At 43.6% G+C, this 10,504-nt stretch overlaps 1 long non-coding RNA gene across 1 annotated transcript in view; it reads right to left on the reverse strand.

The window, feature by feature from the left end:
- Positions 1-10,205, reverse strand: part of LOC121105685 — a 15,808-nt gene extending 5,603 nt beyond the window's left edge. The window contains exons 1-2 of the long non-coding RNA XR_005838316.1: positions 9,639-10,205; positions 2,366-2,488 (exon numbers count right to left, since the gene is read on the reverse strand). This is a non-coding gene — a long non-coding RNA (uncharacterized LOC121105685). The remainder of the gene's footprint in view (positions 1-2,365; positions 2,489-9,638) is intronic.
- Positions 10,206-10,504: the final 299 nt, after the last annotated feature.

Genomic DNA, 10,504 nt, shown 5'->3' on the forward strand with positions numbered 1-10,504 from the left:
AGATCAAATATTGTATTTTTTTTTAAGATTTTGCTTATTTATTTGAGAGAGAGAGAGAGAAAGCACTAGCAAGTGGAGGGGCAGAGGGAGAAGGAGAAGCAGGCTCTCCGCTGGGCTTGGAGCCCACACAGAGCTCAATCCCAGGACCCCGACATCATGACCCGAGCCGAAGGCAGACACTTAACCAACTGAGCCCCGGTATGATTCTTTTTATATGAAATACCCAGAAGAGGCAAATCCATAGACAGAAAGCAGTGGTTACCGGGGGTGACAGAGGGGGCAATGGGGAGTAATTACTTAATGGTTATGAGGTGTTCTTCAGGGATGAAGAAAAAGTTTTGCAACTAGAGAGAGGTGGTGATGAATGTACGAATTGTACATTTTTAAATGATTAACTGCAGAATATTATTCAACCTTTAAAAAAAGAAGGAAATCCTGTCACATGCTATAATATAGATGAACCTTGACGCATTATGCTGAGTGAAATGAGCTCGTCACAAAAACACAACTACTATATGACTCCACTTATTTGAGACATCTAGAGTCGTCAAAATTATGGGAAGAAAAAGTAGAAAGGTGGTTGTCAGGGGCTGCGGGCTGAGGGGGAAGAAATGGGGAGTTGTTCAATGGGTATAGAGTTTCAGTTTTGCTAGATGAAGAAGTTCTAGAAATCTGTTTCACGACAATGAGAATATAGTTAACACTACTGAACGGTACACTTAAAAATCGTTGACAGTAAATTTTATGTTATGTGCTTTTTATCACAATTGATTTTTTTTAAGTAGGCTCCACGCCCAGCACGGGGCTTGCATTCAATGACTGATGTCCAGAGTCACATGCTCTATCGAATGAGCCAGCCAGGCGTCCTTCACTATTAATTTTTTAATTTAAAAAATGGTTGACTGTATGATATATGGATTTCAGCTAAATAAAAAAATAGCACAGGAAAAGAAAAAAGAAGGTGGGGGGGTAGATGAAACAAGATTAGCAAAAAGCCACTCACTGTTGAAGCTGGGTGATGGGTACCTGAGGATCGATTATACTATTCTTTCCGCTTTTGCGTATGTTGTATATAACATTTTCCGTAATTAAAAATAGAGACATGGAGGGGCGCCTAGGTGGCTCAGTCGATTAAGCATCCGACTCTTGATTTCGGCTCAGGTCATGATCTCAGGGTGGTGAGACGGAGCCCTGAGTGGGCAGAGTGTGCTTGGGATTCTCTCTCTCCTCCCTCTGCCCCTCCTCCCGTGTGCACGCACACGCTCTCTTTCTCTCGAATAAATAAATAAAATCTTTTTTAAAAGTAGAGAAACCGTGCTTGTAAAACTGTAGCAATATAATACATGTTGTCTGTTTTCAGAAATGTCCTTAGCCTGAAAGTCTAAAGTTAATCATACCCTGATAAACAGCTTCTGTGTGTGCTGGTTTGGAGTGTAAGTGCTGGCCTAAAAAATAAAGAAGAAGACTGACAAGGAAGCCAGAGAGTGTGGGGAGCAACGATGTCTAAGGGAACACATTCATAGAGTTGTTCTTATTATGTGATAAACATGCCTTTGCAAAATGGCTTGCTGTGCCCAGAAATTACTGAAAGTTCCTAGACGATCACCAGGAGAAGGAAAACACAATAGTCAGGGAATTAACTGTAACGCAGTTAATTCAGAATTCAAATGCAGAAGCAGCATTGACCAACTAAACATCGCGCTGAGCTCTGTGGTCTTACCCAGGGAGCGCCGCTTCTGCGACATTCAGAAATAGGAAGTACGCGCACCACCGGGGCTGCCCTGCCGAGCAGCTCTCTAGAACGCCAGTCACGTCCCGAATCATGCCAACGGCCCCCCGGAAATATGTTCAGCCGGACGCCAGCGGCCTTGTGCTGTATAAACTCATTCTCCTCACTCCCCAGGGAAACGGGCGTTGAGAGGAAAGTTATGAGCCAACAAACAAAATAAAGCAAAACCGGAGTCTTCTGGGGCTCATAGGGTCTGAATCTCACCAAGACAGAGTTAGAGTAATTACAAGTGAATGTAAACAATGAGAGCCTTTGATTTCTCCAAACTCAGAAGCTGAATTATCTAGAGCGAAATAGTAATGATTTCTGAAGCAGCTGAATTAAAGAGTCATAAAACAGGATGTTTCTGTCCTCCCTTTTTTCCAACGAATCTATTCAAAATGGCTCCTTCAGATTAAGCTACAATTAAAATACAGTGGGGGGATGGTTACATGTATATATATATATTCATATATATATAACCAGTGTGCTTTAATGTTTATAATTATAGCTCAATAAAGTGGAATGTGTGTATATATATACAATATATATTTATATACCATGCGTACATTTATATAAACACACACACGCACTTACATGTGTGTCAATGTTGACACGCCTGAAGGCTCAGTCTTTGGACCTCTTCTCTAGCTACTCCTGTAGCCCTTGAGGATCCATCTTATTCAGTGCTCGGGACTTTATACACCATCGGGACCAGCGCTGTGCGATAGAAATATAATGTGAGCCACATACATCATTTAAAATCTCCTGTTAGGGGCGCCTGGGTGGCTCAGTCCTTAAGCGTCTGCCTTCGGCTCAGGGCGTGATCCCAGGGTCCTGGGATCGAGCCCCGCGTCAGGCTCCCTGCTCTGCTGGGAGGCTGCTTCTCCCTCTCCCACTCCCCCTGCTTGTTTTCCCTCTCGCTGGCTGTCTCTCTGTCAAATAAATAAATAAAATCTTAAAAAATAAAAATAAAATAAAATCTCCTATTAGCCAAGGGGCGCCTGGCTGGCTCACTTGGTAGAGCATGCAACTCCCGATCTCAGGGTTGTAAGTTGGAGCCTGACCTTAGATGTGGAGATTACTTAAAAATAAAGTCTTTAAAAGACAAAAAACAAAAAAGAGTCTTAGCAAAAATCTTCTACTAGCCAAGATCAAAAAGTAAAAAAGTGGGGCGCCTGGGTGGCTCAGTCAGTTAAGCGTCTGCCTCCAGCTCAGGTCATGATCCCAGGGTTCTGGGATCGAGTCCCGCTCTGGACTCCCTGCTCAGCAGGGAGTCTGCTTCTCCCTCTCCCTCTGCCCCTCCCCCTGCTTGTGCTCTATTGTGCGTGCACTCTTTCTCTGTCAAATAAATAAAGAATTTAAAAAATTTTTAAAAATAAGAGTAAAAAAACCCAGGTGAAATTAATTTCAATATTTTCTTTAACCCAACACAGGTTGCCCCCATTATGTTAAAGTGGAACATCCCTATGAAAGTTGTCACAAGCCAAAATGGCATAAAGCAAAGAAGCAATTGCCACTAACTTACATAGAAAAATGGTTGAGTGTTCCGAGACCTAAAAATAACCTGTCTTGGGCTTTTCTGATACCTTAGGACACATCTTGCTGATGGATGCACAAAGTTAAGTGGAGATAAAGCACAGATGTTCACAGATATAGGTCAAGGCCGTGGCTGCTTGACCCTGAGAGGCTGCGTGTAGTTCCAGGGAAGGAGTTTGAGGGGGGCCACTCTAGCCACTCGGGGTGCACTGCCTCTATAACAGCTCGCTGCAAAGGCAAACACTAGTCTCACTTTTTGCCTTTTTTTTTTTTTTTGAAAAAGTGAAAATCTTCTTTGGATTTCTTTCAGTTTCCGAAAGCAGGTATTAATGTAGGTCTTTAGTAAAAGCAAAGTGGCATCATGTGACCTTTTGAAAAGCAAGGGCTTATCTGTATATCCAAAATATGATGTCAACATGGGATTAATATAAAATAATTAATCATGAGATATTTCGTTTTCTTTTTCCTGTATTGTCTTTGAAATTCCATGTGTATTTGACACAACACATCTCAATTCAGATTAGCCGTGTTTCTTCTTTTTTTTTTAAAGATTTTATGTATTTATTTGAGAGAGAGAGCCCACAAGCAAGGGGGAGCGGCAGGCAGAGGGAGAGGGAGAAGCAGACCCCCTGAGGAGCATGGAGCCTGATGCGGGGCTCGATCCCAGGACCCTGGCATCATGGCCTGAGCCGAAGGCAGACGCTTTACCGTCTGAGTCAGCCAGGCGCCCTCAGATTAGCCATGTTTCTAGGGTTCAACAGCCACACATAGCTAGTGGCTGCTGTCCTTGACGAAACAAATTTATATGCTGACGGCTTCGGAATTTACCTCGCCTGCCCCGATCTCTCCCCTGAGCTGCAGGGCGTCAAGTGTCTACTCAAGTGCCCTGCCTGGATTTAGCACACACAGCACACTTCAAATGGCCAGAATGAAGCTTCTTGTCTTCTCCCGAAAAAGTTTCAAAGGCTTACACATGTCAGTCAATGGCAACTCCATCTTTCCGGTTGCTCAGGGCCGCAACCTTGGAGCCGGCCTAGACTCCTCTCTTCCCCTTCCAAGGTGACAGCCAGCGCATCAACAAATCCCGGTGGCTCTACCTTCAAAATATAAGACCATATCTCACCACCTCCGACTACCCTGGTCCGAAGCACCAGCGTGTGGGGGCGCCTGGGTGGCTCAGTCCGTGAAGCATCTGCCTTCGGCTCAGGTCGTGACCCCAGGGTCCTGGGATCGAGCCCCGCATCGGGCTCTCTGCTTCTCGGGGAGTCTGCTTCTCCCTCTGCCTCTGCCCCTTTCCCCTGCTTGTGCTCTCTCTCTCAAATAAAGAAATAAAATCTTAAAAAAAAAAAAAAAGCACCATCATGTCTTCCTAGGTAATGGCCCAGCCTCCTTGCTTGTAACCTTGGCTCCGTCAGTTTGTTCACAGCACCGCAGCCAGGGTAGCCCTGTTACAGTTGGCCCTGGAACAACACGGAAGTCAGGGGTCCTGACCCCCACAAAGTTGAAAATCCATGTATAACCTTGGCTCCCCTACAACTTAACCACCAATAGCTTCCTGTTGACCACAAGCCTGTACCGATCACAGAAATGGTCAATGAACCCAGACTGTGTGACGTGCATTATATGCTGTCTCCGTACAACAAAGTAAGCTACAGAAAAGGAAATGTTAAGAAAATCGTAAGGGAGAGATGATACATTTACAGTACTGTACTGTGTTTACTGAATAAACAATCCGTGTATAAGTAGACCCGGGCAGTTTCAAACCCGTGGTGTTGGAGGCTCGACAGTAATATGAAAGTCAGATTACAGCAGGTCTGCTTGGAAGTTCTTTTTTTTTTTTTTTAATGTATCTATTTGAGAGAGAGAGAGAGAGAGAGAGAAAGAGCACAGAAGGAGAGCAAGAGGGAAAAGCAGACTCCCCATTGAGCCGGGAGCCCTATATGGGGCTCGATCTTAGGACCCTGCGATCAGGCACGACCCGAGCCGAGGCAGACGCCCAACCGACTGAGCCACCCAGGCGCCCCAGAGCTGAAGTTCTTACAGTTTGCACCAACCCTGACCTCTCGGCCCTCCTCTGTACTCTTCCCCTGGGCAGCTCACACCAGGCTACGGGCTTCCAGGCCTTTTCTCAAACACACCAGACAAGCTTCAGCCTCAAGGCATTTGCACTCGCTGTCCCCTCTGTCTCGGATGCTGTTGCCCCAGACATCCACGTGGCTCCTTCCCTCCCCTCTGTCCAGCTTTGCTCAAACGCCACCGTCTCAGTGACGCCGTCCCTGAGCAACCTGTTTAAAATTACAACCCACACTCACCCCCCAGACTCCTTATTTTTTTTCACTTCCCTGTTTCGTTTTCTCCCCAAAGCACTTATTATCTAAATATTTTGTTTAGTGTTTGTCTCTCCCCAGTAGATTATGAGCTCTGTGCGAGCAGTTTTTTGCCTGTTTTACTCCTCTCTATCCATAGTACTTAGAACAGTGTTTGATACATGGTAGGTGCTCAACAAATATTTGTTGAATGGCGAAATGATACGAACTTCCTATCCAGCAGACATTGTTCGTAATACAGAAGAAAGTATGTGACACAAATGTGAGGCTCTTCACTACAGAGAACAAACTGAGGGCTGCTGGGGGGGAGCTGGGTGGGGGATGGGGTCACTGGGGGATGGGCATGAAGGAGGGCACGTGATGGAATGAGCACTGGGTGCTGTATGCAACTGATGAATCACTAAACTCTACTTCCGAAAGTAATAATATGTTATGTGTTAATTAATTGAATTTAAATAAAACAAAAAAGAGACACGAATGCACTGTTGTGTTGTTTTTTTTTAAGATTTTATTTTAAAGTTGTATTTATTTATTTATTTTAGGGGAGGGGAGGAGCAGAGGGAGAGGAAGAGAGAAACTCAAGCAGACTGCACTGAGTGCGGAGGCCAATGTGGGGCTCAATGCAGGGCTCAACTCCACAACCCTGGGCTCAACTCCACAACCCCAAGATCAGGACCTGAGCTAAAACCAAGAGTCAGACACTCCACCAACTGTACTGCCCAGGTGCCCCTTAAGATTTTATTTTTAGGTAATCTCTACACCCAAAGTGGGGCTCGAACTCACAACCCCGAGACCAAGAGTCATACCCTCCACTGACTGAGCCAGCCAGGCGCTCCGTACTATTCTTGTTTTTAAACAAAACTTAAAATTTCTTTTTTAATTAAAAATTTTTTAATTTTAACAATTTTAAACATTGATTTTGCTATGTCACATTTTCTAACAAAATGTAAAAATATCTGAGCGTAATATATTTTGTTCTTAATAAAATAAAAATAAGGGTACCTGACTGGCTCAGTTGGTGGAGCGTGTGACTGTTGATCTGGGGTTTTGAGTTTGAGCCCCATGTTCGGTATGGAGATCAAAAAAATAATAAAATCTTTAAAAAAACTTTATTTATTTTAGAGAGAGAGGAAGTGCGAGTGAGCGGGGGAGGAGCAGAGGGAGAGAGAGAATCCCGAAGCAGACTCCCCACTGAGCATGGAGCCCAACTCGGGGCTCTATCCCAGGACCTTGAGATCATGACCTGAGCTGAAATCAACTGACTGCGCCACCCAGGTCTCCCAAAATAATAAAATCTTTAAAATCTTTAAAAATAAATACATAAAATAAAAATAATTTAATCTGCTAAACATGCTGTCATTGGTATTTTGGCATCTTATAAAATTTCTAAAGCACGTGAATCAAATCGTAATCCTTTCTTATAGCTATTAATTTGCCAGAAAATGTTTTTGTTGTTTGGTTGTCTACTTTAATTCAAATGAGTATTATATCTTGAACTCCTGGTAGAGTCCCAGCCACACGTGATAATTTTGAGAGTGTCCCTTGTTCACATACATGTGGGAAATGCTGTTTGGTCTATTATAGAAACTACTCCAGGGACGCCTGGGTGGCTCAGTCGGTTAAGCATCTGCCTTCCGCTCAGGTCATGATCCTGGGATCCTGGGATGGAGCCGGCATTGGGTTCCCTGCTCAGTGGGGAGTCTGCTTCTCCCTCTCCATCTGCTCATCCCCCTGCTTGTGCTCTCTCGTTCGCTCACTCTCTCAAAGAAATAAATGAAATCTTTAAAAATAAATTAATTAATTAACTAATTAATTAAAGTAAAAAAAAAAGAAACTACTCCACTACCTTAGTCCTTTACTTCATTTTCTGGATTTTCTCCAGCTTGGTGACTTCATATGGTAGTGTGCTCTTCCTCTCCTGATTTTTTTTTTTAAATATGTTTTAATTTTAAGTAGGCTCCACACCCAACACGGGGCTCCAACTCATGACCCTGAGATCAAGATTTGCAGGCTCCATGGACTGAGCCAGTGAGGCGCCCCTCTCCTGATTTGTTAATGTAGGAAAGCCTGAATCTTTCCACATCAAGTGCTCTGCTATTGTATTGCTTTTCCACTAGTAGTTAGGGAGCAATTTTCAATTTTTCCCTCTGAAAGGATTTATTTTTTGTATCTAATCCTTAATGGTTATTGACTTTGGCTTCATATTTCTCTTGAAATGGCTGAAAAGGTCTACAGAGTCCGTGTATTTTTGACTCCTTGTCCTCCTCGGAGTAGTCCATGTGAAAAGCTTTCTGGAAATTTCTTTTTTAAAAAACACTTTTACGGGCGCCTGGTGGCTCAGTCGTTAAGCGTCTGCCTTCGGCTCAGGGCATGATCCTGGCGTTATGGGATCGAGCCCCACGTCAGGCTCCTCCGCTGGGAGCCTGCTTCTTCCTCTCCCACTCCCCCTGCTTGTGCTCCCTCTCTCGCTGTCTCTCTCTCTCAAATGAATAAATAAAATCTTTAAAAAAAACACTTTTTAAAAAGTTTATTTATTTATTTATTTATTTATTTATTTATTTATTTATTTATTTACATGATTTCCACACCCAACATGGGGCTCGAAATCACGACTCCGAAATCAAGAGTGGCATGCTCTACCCACTGAGCCAGCCAGGTGCCCCCAGAAATTTTCTTTTTCTGCAATTTTAACTGGTAGTTCTTTTGAAATTTCAGGGCTGGGATCATTTTAAATGTTAAATTCTTTCCTCATACTCTCCTTGCACAAGCTAAAAAATTACACAGCTATATAATATATTATATTATTATGTATATATCATATGTGTACATTATGTATATATCATTATGTATTGTGTATATGTAATACGTGTGTATATATATTATGTATGTATCGTATGTGTACATATGTACGTTATGTATATATATTATGTATATGTTATGTATGTATCATATGTGTACATATTTGTTCACTGTGGCAGGTTTTGGGTAGTCTGTTAATTAGTATTGTGAGTAAAATATATTCCATTATGTATGCTATGGTCTGAATGTTTGTGTCCCCCAAAATTCATATGTTAAAATCCTAATGTTCAATGTGATGGTATTAGAATGTGGGGCTTTTGGGGAGTGATTAGGTCATGAGAGTGGAGCCCTCACAAATGCGATTAGTGTTCTTATTTCTTTTCTTCTTTTTTAAAAAAGATTTTATTTATTTATTTGAGAGAGAGAGACAGAGATAGCAAGAGAGAGCACGCGCAGGGAGGAGAGGGAGAAGCAGGCTCCATGCCGAGCAGGGAGCCGGATGGGGGGCTTGATCCCAGGACCCTGGGATCATGACCTGAGCCAAAGGCAGATGCCTTTTTTTTTTAATTTATTTAAATTCAATTAGCCAATGGATAGTACATCATTAGTTTTTGATATAATGTGCAACAATTCATTAGTTGCATAGAGCCAAAGGCAGATGCTTAACTGACGAGCCACCCAGGCGCCCCGAGATTAGTGTCTTATAAAAAGAGACCCCCACAGAGCTCCCTAGCCCCTTCCTCCGTGTGAAGATACAGTGAGAAGTCCGCCACCCAGGAGAGGGCCCTCACCCACCCATGCAGGCTGGCACCTTGATCTGACTTCCAGCCCCCAAAACTGTGAGCAGTAAATTTCTGTTGACAAGCCACCCAGTCTGTGGTATTTTGTCACAGCAGCCCAAACGGACTAAGGCACACGCACGCGTGCACACACACACGCACACACGTATATGCGTGACTATTCTGCGTGTACATATATGAAGTTGGTGTAGACACTTCCCAGGCAAGTGTCTACTTTTGCTACATGTACACGTGTCCAGAAACAATATATAACATCTCCCCTCCATTTCATTACCTATTTCTAAGATGAGCGGGCTCCCTCTGCTTCCCCCTCCTTTGCCACTCGTCCCTTAGCTGTCTGCCACCTGGTCTCTCTCACCCCTGCTCGACACAGTCGGGCCTGCAAGGGTTCACCGTATTCAATACCTTTCCCCAGTCCTGCCGGCTCTGCATTTCTTGTTCTCTCCGTCTGGACTCTCTTCTCCATTAAAGGCTCCTATGGAAAAAAAAAAAAAAAGGAAAGGAAAAAAAAAGGTTGGTCCGGCCTGCTCCCTGGGACAAGAGAGGGTGGGGCCTGGGGCCAATGTCCTGCTTTGCCACTCCCTGTTTGTGGGCCAGTTTCCTGTCCTGACCTCTGGCAGCTCACATCCTCATGTGTGTTTCGTAGCTGGAGGTCCTGCTGTGTCTTTAAGCCGAACATGCCAGAAATATAGCTCCTTATCTTCGACAAAGCCAGCTTCCCTAGCTTCTCGTTTTCTGTCAATGACATCATCACCAGGCACGAAACCTGAGTCGTCTTTGACTCCTTTCTTGACTTCACACCCACACTCACCTAGTCTTGTTGGTTCTTTAAAAAAAAAAAAAAGGTTTGAATTTATGAAATATTTCACACACATAGAAAGGAATAGAAAATAAACACCCGTTTAACCACGGCTCAGACATGACAAATCCTAATATTTTGCCCACATGAGCTTCAGAGTGTTTCTTTTTTCTTTAAAAACTTTGTTCCACGGGGCACCTGGCTGGCTCCATCTGAAGAGCATGTGACTCTTGATCTTGGGGTTCTGAGTTTGAGCCCCATGTTGGGTGTAGCAATGACTTAAATAAACTTAAAATTCATAAATAAGTAAAATTTTTGTTCCAGGTTTTTTTTTTTTAATACCGATTTTGTTTCTTTAAGTAATCTCTACCCCAAAGCAGGGCTCGAACCCACAACCCCGAGATCAAGAGTCACGCGCTCCTCCGACTGAGTCAGCCAGGTGCCCCTGTTCCAGTTTTATTGAACTATAATT

This window comes from Ursus maritimus (genome assembly GCF_017311325.1).
Source record: "Ursus maritimus isolate PB19 chromosome X unlocalized genomic scaffold, ASM1731132v1 scaffold_X1, whole genome shotgun sequence".
Classification (NCBI taxonomy): Eukaryota; Metazoa; Chordata; class Mammalia; order Carnivora; family Ursidae; genus Ursus; species Ursus maritimus.